The 12246-nt window shown below is 39.2% G+C and overlaps 1 protein-coding gene across 4 annotated transcripts in view; it reads right to left on the bottom strand.

Moving 5' to 3' along the window:
* Positions 1–11871, bottom strand: part of SCML2 (Scm polycomb group protein like 2) — a 92713-nt gene extending 80842 nt beyond the window's left edge. For 2 of the 4 annotated variants that reach the window (XM_048213746.1, XM_048213744.1), the window contains exon 1: positions 11779–11871. The gene's annotated coding sequence lies outside the window, so the exon portion shown is untranslated. The remainder of the gene's footprint in view (positions 1–11778) is intronic. The other 2 variants (XM_048213745.2, XM_026480235.4) reach the window with 1 other exon arrangement.
* Between the last annotated feature and the right edge of the window lie 375 nt (positions 11872–12246).

Raw genomic sequence — 12246 nt, forward strand, 5'->3', positions numbered from 1 at the left:
TAGATGTAAAATCAAGTGAATGCTTAAGCTTACTTTTTTAATATTTTTTTTTAATTATAAGACAGATAAGAAAAAGGGGGAAAAAATCTCCTATAACCCTACCATCAAACAATACCTGCTGTTAACCATCTGATGTATATCCTTTCGATTGTTAAAAATCACATATGTAAATCCATATATAATATACATTTGAACCACTTTTAAATACATAATTTCCAAATTCCATTTATCAATAATCTTCTAATAAAATTCTGCCCATATTATAATTCATAAAGCCAACATTTTTAGCTAAAAACAAAAACTGGACAATAATAAATGCCTTTTAAAAGTTCATGCCTTGGGGCACCTGAGTGGCTCAGTCGGTTAAGCATCTGCCTTCAGCTCAGGTCATGATCTCAGGTCCCTGGGATCGAGTCCCATGTCTGACTTCCTGCTCAGCAGGGAGTCTGCTTCTCCCTCTCTCTACTTATGCTCTCTCTCTGTCTCTATCAAATAAATAAACAAAATCTTGAAAAAAAAATTCATGCCTTAAGGAAAAACTCCACTATTTCAAGATTAACACTCAAACAGGAGAAAAATTAGTGCTTATTCTGTAACCTAAAAAGTGATAAACACCAGGCACCTGGGTGGCTCAGTAAGTTAAGCTTCCAACTCTGAATTTCAGCTCAGGTCATGATCTCTGGGTCATGAGATCAAGCCTCACATCAGGTTCTGCACTGGGGGTGGAGCCTGCCTAAGATTCTCGTTCTCCTTCTCCCTCTGCCCTGTCCCTTTAAAAAAAAAGTGACAAACACCAAGTTAGATGAAAATACATTTACTAAGGCATTGGGTCAATTTTTAAGTTTATGACATATTTATCATTTTTAATATTGTTTGATCACCAAAACTTTTCACCATTTCTATATAATTGTTATGTCCTATACCATGCGATTTTTTAAAAGGCTTAGTAGTTCCAATATAAAAACATACTTATAGAAGGATGGGCCTTCTAGTATTAAAAAGAACAAATAGGGGGACGCCTGGGTGGCACAGCGGTTAAGCGTCTGCCTTCAGCTCAGGGCGTGATCCCGGCGTTGTGGGATCGAGCCCCACATCAGGCTCCTCTGCTATGAGCCTGCTTCTTCCTCTCCCACTCCCCCTGCTTGTGTTCCCTCTCTCGCTGGCTGTCTCTATCTCTGTCAAATAAATAAATAAATAAATAAATAAATAAATAAATAAATCTTTTTAAAAAATAAATAAATAAAAAGAACAAATAGGGGTGTCTGGGTGGCTCAGCTGGGTAAGCGACCAACTTTTGATTTTGGCTCAGGTCATGATCTCAGGGTCGTGTGTTGGGCTCTGTGCTGGGCATGGGGCCTGCTTGGGATTCTCTCTCCCTCTGCCCCTACCCACCCCTTAAAAAAAAGAGCAAATAAAAATGTACTAGTTAGAAAAAAATTAGTATTCAACCTGAATGATTAATTTCTCTCTGGTCTATATAAGTTTCACTACAAGTTAAATATGCCAATTCAATGGGAAGGATAAACATTTTCCTAGGACTAAGTACTAGGAGGAATATGTACAGATCTTGATGTAGAGGAATGCTCGTTAATTTAATAGAAACTATCTTTGAGTATAATTTGAGAAAACAGAAAAGTTCTTTTGTCTCTCTTAAAATGCCCCAGCATTACACTGTAATTCATCTATGTCTTTCATCACTATACAAAGGTAGAGATTATAGAAGCCAAAGGAATAGATCATGATCTACTGGTAAATACTGCTGGCATCAACTCATAGTTGAATACCCAGTGCCTCAAGTAAAGATATGCCGTGGAGCTAAGAACATATCTATATGACTTACATACCAGATATGCAGATAGCACAGCTGTTGTCTTTCTGGAAAAAATTAAAAGCCTATCATTCTTTTAGAAATAAAAACGCATCTCACACAGTCGTCGTCTGCATAGGAAACAACAGAAAAGCTTAATTTTGCTCCCAATATACTTTGAACTGCTTCAGCACTTTTAAGAAAGACTCAAATAGGACTGCCAAAGTAGTTCTCCATGTTATATGGGAGAGAAAATTTGGGCAAGAAAAAAAATTAAAAGCTTTGTTTTGTTTTTGCCAGCATACAGAGAAGTTGCTTCACTGAATGCATATAAGGAGCAACTTCACTGTGTTAAAAAAAATTTTTTTTCAAATATAAGTCAGCCAAAAGAAAAGTATTAGGTTAGCACTATTTTCTTTCAAAGATTTCATTTATTCATTTCAGAGAGAGAGAGAGAGCACAAGCATGAGTGGGGGAAGGGGCAGAGGGAGAAACAGACACCCTGCTGAGCAGGGAGCCGGATGCAGGGCTCAATCCCAGGACCCTGGGATCATAGCCAGAGCAGAAGGCAGACGCTGAACCGATTGAGCTACACAGGCACCCCTGGTTAGCACTATTTTATAATAAGTGTCTAACACTGACATTTCTTTTACCAACATACTACAGGTACACTAAATCTAGTTAATGTATCTAGCAAACTTTGAACAAGCATTGATATTCTGGGATCCCTTACAAAACCATTTGTTTTGAAGATTGTATCTTGTTATAGAATTAAGAGCTAATAAGAGATCAACAAATGCTTTGAAAATTCCTGCATTGTCTTCAGCCATTTTCTCAGTACGATTAAACAATGATTAATAGTGGAATTATTTTTTAATTTTTTTTAATTTATTTCTTTCTTGAAGATTTTATTTATTTACTTGACAGAGAGCGAGCACAAGTAGGCAGAGCAGCAGGCAGAGGGAGAGGGAGAAGCAGGCTCTCCTCTGAGGAGAGAGCCCGACGTGGGGCTCGATCCCAGGACCCGGGGATCATGACCTGAGCTGAAGGGAGACGCTTAACCAACTGAGCCACCCAGGCGCCCCAATAGTAGAATTATTAAACCTAAAATTCCCATTGATCTTACGTGATTCTGGAGAAAATTCTAAGTGTTTTTTTTTTCTTTCTTTGAGAAAGAGTTTTAAAGAACTATTTAGCAAGTTAATGGGTCTATAATTCTAAGATTACAGGGCCTTTCCATTACTTGTTTGTTTCAGGTTGTTTGTTTTGCTTTTCCATTTTTTTGGTTTTGTTTTGTTTGAAGATAAAGTAATACACCTTGAGTCTCAAATTAGAGACCACTATGTGAAGAGTCAGTAAGGATAAACATTTTTACAAGAACAGGAACTTAACAAGTCTGACAAGGAAGAAATCTCCCAGGGCCCTTTTCAACTTTAAGCCATTGACCAGTTGTTATAAAATGGATGGAATTATATAGAATCTCAATCTGAGAAGGTATAAAAATAAACAATGTACAGCTGAAAAAGATAAGCTTGTTCCTGTACCAACAGCAAAATTTGCTGCATATTTCCCAGACAGAAGTCCCATAGGTGGGAATACGTAATGTCCAACCTTAAGCATTATTAGACTTGTTCACTGAACCTCCCATTTGGCAGATATTAAAATCCACATTTTTTGAAATAATCAAGTGACCTTAAATTGGGACATCAAATTTTTATTGGTGTAGAAAAGATTCTCTACACTATTATACATTTACCAGACTAACCTTTTCCTGATAACTAAGATTTTGGTAATAAATATAACAACACTGAAAATACAAAGAGTTGCTGGGACACTCTACTTTTTGCAATCTGGCCACTACCTACCTTCCTTTTCCCACAACTGCTTTCCAAAACCCTAATTACCTCCCAGTCATCAGACCCCATTTCAGTGTTTCAGTCCTTATTCTCTTGACACTTCAGGAGTGATAGGTCACCCCTCATTCCAGACACCTCTCATCTCTGAGCCTCAGGTTCTCTGGTTGTCCTACTTCTATTACCCCTCTGTGTCTACTTCCTCCTCCTGTCCTAGCCATTGATCTTCTCTAGTCACTCAGTCTCTTCCTCTAGATCCTAGTAATTTTAGAGTCTAGAATCTCATTCTGTTCCATGGTGATGCAACATCCCTATGTAGATGACTCCTATATCAGCATCTCTCATCTCAATCTCTCTCCAAAATTTCTAGTGTAGCCAATTGAACATCAGTCAAAATGCCTCACAACCACTTCAAACATTACATATTTAAGAAATCAAACTCCTTTGCCTTCCAAAATAACTGCTTCCTTTTTAAATAAGCATTACTAATACCCAGTCTTTCTGAATTAGAAGTCATCTTTGATTCTCTTCTTCCTTTGTCCAGTACCTTATCAATTACCAAGTTCTGCTGATCCTTGAAGATCAGAAAGCTGGTAGTGAAAGAAAAACGATTCAAACCTAAGTCTGTTAAAACCCCAAAAAGACAGGTTTCAGTACACTGTCCTTGCTTCGAAAGGGAAAAGGAGACACACCATGCACTTTGGATAGAATGGATCCATGAGGCGTAAGAAAATAAAAATTATGGTCCCTAGGGTCTAACGATGGTAGTGATGAAAATGGTAATAATAAATACTATGAGTTGTCACTTATTGAACTCTTGCTAAATATCTTGTACCCTACTAGGGCCTTTATATACATTTTTCTTATCTAAAGCCTATTACAAGCCTGTAGGGTTGTTACTGTTAATAATGTCCATTTGAAAGTTAAGAATATTGAGGCTCAAAGATTTGCACAAGATCACGCAGTTAGACTGGACAAAGGTCCTTGAATGCTTAACCATTTTGCTAAAATCTCTTCTGTTGTGTTTGTGTACATGTTTTACCTCACCCTGATAGAATTAAGCTTTTAGGGGCAGTATTACGTCTGGTTCATTTTTGTATTCTCCATTGTCTATCCACAGTGTCTTTTACTTGTAGGGCTCCCAAAATGTTTGCTAAATGACTAAATGTAATCTGCTGTGCTACTGGCTACTTATACCTAAATCATATAGTCCCAGGACATTGTGGTTTTAAAAAAAATTGGGAGGGGGGCTGGCTGTCATTGTTGTTCTTCTCGGTTCCTTCTTGCAATGTTTAATCTGCTATGGTTTAATTTACACAAGTCTAGGTCAACGGGCCAAGGAGAAAATTCTGTGAGAACTGAGACAATCCCTTACTCTTCATATCATCCTCCTTCCCAACATCTGATTAACCTTTAATTTTTTACTCTGAATTTGATTTCTAGAATGTTTGAGGTCTCAAAAGACAGGCCTCAGTGTAAATTGGTCACTACTTTAAGTGTTTTTTTTTAGGGAGAAGAACAGCTAGGAATATATGCTGTACCAGAATTCAGTTTATAAATTCCAATTACATTACAGTTGGAACTAAAACACATGCTTTAAACCAATATTCACACACACAAAAACGGAAAGACACTGTCACTACACACAAAATAACTTGGTTGCATAAATATTTCATTATATTCCTTTGAGTATATCAATAGTATAAGAAGTTTCAAGGCCAGGAGAGGTTCACAAATATGCTTGCTGGTAGTTTTAAAGAAAATGTTGGAATAAGTGATCAAGTTACACACACACATAATTCATCAGAAAATAGTAATGAAATAGCATAAGTAGAACTTTTTTTTCATTTTTAGTCTATCTTGTTATGAAGACACTGTTTTCAAAATTGAATAACAAACAAAAAAGCTCTTCTTTGCTGCCCAGTCAATATGTAAGAGGATGATAGGGAAGCCTGAGTTAACTGCATTAAGATAGCACCTTTAAGTTTTTCATTTTGACTTAAAAATAGTTTATTACTTTGGTTGCAAAAAGTACTTCACATCTCTACCTAAATGCAAAAACTCATACTGATTTAAGTGAAATACATTATAGCTATATATTTTCCTTTGACAAAGAGCAGCTGGCTCTTTTAACTTTTTTAACTTTTTTTTGCTTCTGGTAATGGAGATTATCCTAATACAGCATAGGAAAAATGTATATATCCATCATATATGCATATATAATTTGTTGGAATTGGAGATGATTCATTACTTAAGGATCTCACAAACACCTACTCAATTCACTCAAGTAAATAATCAAATTTGCCACTTTCTGATACATCTATAAAAGTAAACAGGAAAAAAAAATTCTGAATTCTAATGTTGCAATTACCTTTAAATATAAAATTCCATCTCTGAATTGTGAATAATCAATATTAAGAATGAACATTTTTGGTAGTGAGGATTTATCAAATCTAGCCTCCTGGAGGAAATTAAGGTTTCTAGAGGAGCAATTTTAATTATGCTTTAGTAAAGTCTACACCAAAAAGTTAGAAACTAGTCTTTTTCTGTATCAAAACAAACCCAAGAAGAAAATAACTATTTTTAAGGATTTTTAATTTATCTCAAAAATTATAGCTTATAAGTTGAAATAATTACCTGCAATTTTAAAATAATTTATCTGAAAGCTATGCATTTACTTAAGTACGTTATATCAGGAAACAGATAAATGAAAGACAAGTCAAGGGTTGCCAAAATCCCAGTTTATAGTTGTAAATTCCTAAGGTTTTAAAGCACAGCCACAGGCTAATTGCCCAAAGACCTGCTGCCCACCGACATTTGCGGAGGACTGAAGTTAATAGCAGGGCATGTCAATTTACTACAGGCAGCTCTTGGTGTGACATTTTGACAAAAGAACTGGGTCAGGTTACAGCCTGTTCCTATTATCACAGCAGTCTAGATTTATAGTTTCTAACACCAGCCCTACAAGAAATAATGGAAATGATGACAACAACAATCCCTGCTAGACAACAGACTACAGAAAAGCATGCAATAAACCACAGTCTGAAGTGACCAGAAAACTAAACATCCCTGACAATACTTAAAACGTGAGGCAGGTGTCAGTAAATTATTCGTTTAAGTATTTCTAGAACCTCTCAAAATCTCAACCCAAAAAAATCTCAAATCAGAGTTTCTAATCTAAAATAAAGCAATATTTAAAGGTACTTACCAGTATCAAGTACTGCATTTTAATTCTTTTAATAACTACCAAAGATAATGTGTTTCATTTGAGCAGTTTTATAAAACTCTACCAAGTCAATAAAAAATAAAGATAATACTGATCATTATTTTTCAAATAACATTAAAGTATATTGAGAAATACTCCAAATAATATTTTAAATCTTTCAAATGGAACAAAAAGACAACAGTTTCACAGCAAAAAGCATGTTTACAACTGTACAGAGAAGCAAGATAACAGAAAAAACACATGTGATTCAATCACAGTCAACTTTAAATATATAAACAAAATCTTAAACTAGCTAAGAATGATGAAAAGTGACCAAATGATAAAGAAAATAAGAACTTTCTCAATACACATACCAAATTTAAAAGACTATGTCAAGGTTACAAGGTACATACCAAGCAAATGAAGCTGTTTATGACTGGAATTCTGCACCAGTTAATCCTTATGAGAAACGGAGGTTGAGAAAAATCAAATATGTCTAAAGACAAGAAGCAAAGCGAGTCCCACCAACTGCTCCCTGAGAAAAGAAAGTATTCTAAAGGTATGCCCTAGAATTGCAATATATCTGTCCCTTCTGAAGTTTACAATGGCACATTACCACAAAAGGTGGGCACTCTCTTTCCGCTCTTAGAACAATTTGCTCCTATAAACTTAGGAAGGGGCAGAGCCACAGCCATAAACACAGGTCACAAGTAGTAGGTAGTCAAATGCTATCTTCAAATGTTTCCCAGTTCTTTACTCATAAAAAAAAAAGCTTATTCTTTTTTTCTTCTCCTTGGTTAAATAAGGAATTCATCTACCTTAGGGAGAGGAGTATGAAATTAAATTGAACAGCAACATCATATAAACTGCTTAAAAGATTCCCAAACCTTTCACTTTTCACGCAACAAGATATCCTCATTTATTACATCAAAACCTTTCCACCACACGCCCAAAAAATGAAAGTAGGGGAAAGGTTTAGGGATATATGTTTAGTAGAAACCATTTAACTTAAAAATCACTTGTATTTTTACTTCCAAGGTGGCCAAGGTTTACTTAGATTAGACAACATAAAGACAAAATAAGCAAAAACGCCTTACTCATGAAAAGCAAAAAATATATATATATATGCACATCACAAATCTTAGATGGTTTCTAAAATTTTTTTCAAGTTATCTGGCTTTAAGAACCATCACCTCTGTTATCTTTTTTAAAATGAGATGTTATTTTTTAAAATGAGATGTTATCACTATAGTAAAGGCATTTCTATACTTAAAGTAACCAAAGCCCAAACTAGTTAGAGACTTGGAACACTTACCACTAAATTATACCAACCTATTCTAACATAAGATAAACAGCAGTGGTTTCTTTCAACTACTTCCCTAATACAAAAGGATCACAAATATTAAGACCCCAACCCAGGGAAGGGCGAACTTTTTCTTTCAAAATCATCAACATCAGCCATTTTCAAAATTTCCAGGTTTTTGGTTCCTGAAATTAACTATCACTTCAAATCCTAAGATATTATGTAGTAATTTTCCAGACATCAAAAATGTTCTTAAAATTCTTAAGGGTGCTTGATTTGCTCACTCCAAGCTACAAAACATCTCCTGGCAATGCCAGACCTATATTCACAACCACAGCCTCAAAGCTCTAACACTGATGGCTAGCAGAGCTCACTTTGTTCATATCTTGTGTATCCTAAAAACCAGGAATATGACTATGAGGAGACAATGAAACTTCCAGAGAGGTGAACTAAAAGAGAAAATGACCTCAGATTTCCATTCACAGCTGGAATCAGAACACGGCCGGCATAAAGGGGAAAAGGGGAGCAGACAGAGTAACCTGGCAAAAAAAAAAAAAAAAAAAAAAGACTAGAGGCGACTAATAACTCAAATAGCAGAGGATCCCTTGCATCCTCCAGTGTTCCCATGACTAAAGCTACAACAATCATTTCTATTGACCCAAAGAGAGGGGCAGTAAAATAGTCAAGTGAAATTTTCCTCCTCCCTCCCTCTCCCCACCCTCCTAAGAGCTCAAACTAAAATTGGGATTTGGATTTTCCTTAAGTGGAACAAGAGCTATGTCATTTTCATTCAAAAGACTTAGTATTTACTCAGCCTTTTCAAGGCACTTTACTATCATCAATTATTTCTCCGTGAGGCAGCGCAGGATTACCCTGACCATTTCACTGATGCGGAAACAGATACCAACAGCAAAGGGAACGGGGGCAGGAAGAGGGGAGATAGGAAGCATCTGGGGGGAACAGACAGGCAGCTAAAAAGGAACAAACCCAAAAGAAAACGAGAGTCACATCTGGCTCATAGCTGGCCATCATAACCCTTGTTACTTTTTAGCTCGGAGATTTTTGAAACATTTTGAAAAAAGAAAATGCTCTAAATTATGAGTCAGTTAATATTTAGTTACAAACTAAACTACTTACTTGGTCATAGAAGCGAAGTTATTTAGCATTAAAAAAACCTCAATCTCCAGAGCACATAGAGATTTCAATTTATACCAATAATTCACTTTTCTTCCCAAGCCTAACCAGTATGTTTATCTGTTTGATCTAGAAAATAATCTCATAAAAATGTATAGCTTTATTTAATCATAAAGATGCACAAAGTTAATATCAACCCAAGTAACAAATAATTCAGTTACACCCAGAATTTTGTTTAGAGAATTATAACCAAAATACCGATTCCCTGAATTTGCCCTTGAAATAAAATAACTACTTGTTCTACATTCATATTGATTTTCTTAGCTATAACTTTGAAATTTTCAGGAAAAAACTACTGATGGGCAGCCTTAAACACCCAGAAGCCAACATTCATAGCATCTGAATAAATGCACCTTGAACTAAACTCCATACTACAGACAGCACAGGCACTTCAAAAAGATGTATTGATTGAAACAAAAAGACTGACCAGTTGCCTCATGAGAAAAACTGATACCACATCTTTAAGACTGACTCCAATGTTTTTTGTACATATCATGACATCATTAGCTTTAAAGCTACCTCACACATAATGTAGTTCAGTTACATTAATCTTTTTTTCCAAACAATTTCAAAACAAATCAGGTTCTCTAAAGGAAACAGGTACACACCCTTAAGCTTATAAGGTTGTATGATATATATGCTATTCATTCAAAAGTTTCAAAGCTGTTTTAAATGTGTTTAAGTTTTTGAAAAGATCTTTCAGACTGTTTTGAAGACTGTGGATAAAACTATAGCCAAACAAATACAAAGCATCAGGTGAGTGCTCATAAATTCACTCCATTTTCTAAATCCCAAGTGGACTTTTTTTCCAAAAGCGTATTTTCGCATTCCTCCCATTAAATATACAAAACCAAAGACTGCAAAAAAAAAAAAAAAATCATCCCTGGAAATACGTTATTTAATGAGTAATTAAGAAAAAGAATGGCAAGAAAGGCAAAATTGTGATTACTGAAGAACATTCCCAAGCACTGCTATTGAAAAGAATTAAATGAATCTATGAACTATTATAATACAATTGCTTGTCATAGGAAGTTGTATTCCATAAATGATATACATCTTATAATACTGTTTCCCCAAAACAGTAATATGAATAGCTCTGGGAGCATTAAAAATGCAGCAGCATCTGCAGCTGTCTTGGTAAAGAAAACTATCCCGGATAATTTTGTAAATCATATGATCATAAGTATCCACTTTTCCCTGCCTTACCTTCCCCCTACTAGCGGATCCATTCACTTTCCAGAGATACCCTGAAGTCACCTTAACACATAATTCATAAAAGCTAATCTAATTCTTCAAGATAAAGGCTAATTTCAAGTTATAATCACACTTTGTAATGAATGACAAATGTTTTACAACCTTTAAAAACATCAATAGTCTTAAACGGGGATTTGTAAATACCAGTGCTGGCCAAACATTTGGGGGCCGAGGGAGGGGGCAAATTACAGACCTCAAATCTATGTGCAACCTCAAGGCGCAAAATCTATTAAATTCGCCTGCTCGCTCTCCCTCTGGCGATTCGGTGATTTACACCAGGATGCAGCAAGCACAACCACTAGTCAGGTGGAAAAAGCAAGAACGCTGTCCCTTAAAGGCACCAATGGTCCCTAGACCAGATCATGCCGCGAGAACACAGCGACCGCCCCGCAGCTCCTCGGGAGAGTTGGAGCCCCCTCTCCGCCCCCTCCAGGCACACACGCAAGGAGGGCCGCGCCCTCCTGCCCCACTTCTCCCCCGAGGGCCAGCCACCGGCGCCCCCCACACACACAACCTCCCAGAGCCCCGGGGCGCGAGTCCGATGGGCACCTGGCACCCGGACCGAGCCCGCGCTCCGCCACAGGCGCATCCTTCCGGGCTAACGTTTCCCTCCCAAACTCCAAAAGTTATCTCACAACTCCCCGGAAGGCAACCGGGCGGGCTTCAGCCCAGACCACGCAAAGTCATCGCTGCTCCTCAGCCCCACCGGCCCACCGGCGCTACTCCGGGGCCCCAGCTCGGCCCCCCAGCCCAGCTCCACCCACAGCAAGAGGATGCTCAAGAGGGTGCTGTCCGCGCTTCGGGCCAGCGGGCGGCTAGAGAGCGACAGGGCAACCGAACGCCGCGCAAAGGAAGGGCCCGTGACCGGCGACGGGGCCCCAGGGGAATACGAGGGGCTGCGCAAAAGCAGCTGTGGGGCGTCGTGGAGGGCGCTAGGTGGGGCAGGGGAGCCCTAGCCTCTGAGGTGAGGCTGCCAAAGGTGGGCCACGGGGGTGCGGGGCCGCGCCAAGGCCGGACCCCGCGGGGCGGTAAGGGGGCGTTACTCGCGCGGGACGCGCAGCGAAGGGCTCCCGGCCACCCGCCCGCCCTCGGACAACGACCAGAGACCGGATGCCACGGCTCCGCCTCTCTGCCCCTCACGGGGCCCAGAGTCGCCACGCACCTCGGGTCTCGTCGGCGAAAGGAGCCAAATTGTCACACTAGTCCCGCGAGCCGGTACCGGTCTTCACACCGCCGCCGCCATGTTTGAGAAGCCGCGCGCGGAGCCGCGCATGCCCCGCAACCGCCACCACCGCCCCGCCCCCGCCCCAGCTGGCCCGCGTGCCCTGCGGTTGCCGCAAGCACGCCCTATGACCGCTGCCGCGTGCGGGGCCCGAGCTGGGGGCGCCGCCGGAAGGCAGCGTGAGCGGCGGCGGGCGACGAGACGCTGCAAGACCAGGAAAGCCCTTGGTAGTTTTCCTCCATCCTCCCCCCACCATTCGCCCTCCCGCCAAAAAGAAGCCAGTCGCAGCCCATGCACCCAAGACTGTGATGGGCCCCCTACTGAGACCCCGGGTCTGCATCAAGTTCCATCGCGGGAACTGGCTCCCCTTGGCCATCGCCTTTGACTCTTCGGTTACCACCCACACTG

Source organism: Ursus arctos, chromosome X, assembly GCF_023065955.2.
Source record: "Ursus arctos isolate Adak ecotype North America chromosome X, UrsArc2.0, whole genome shotgun sequence".
NCBI classification, from domain to species: Eukaryota; Metazoa; Chordata; class Mammalia; order Carnivora; family Ursidae; genus Ursus; species Ursus arctos.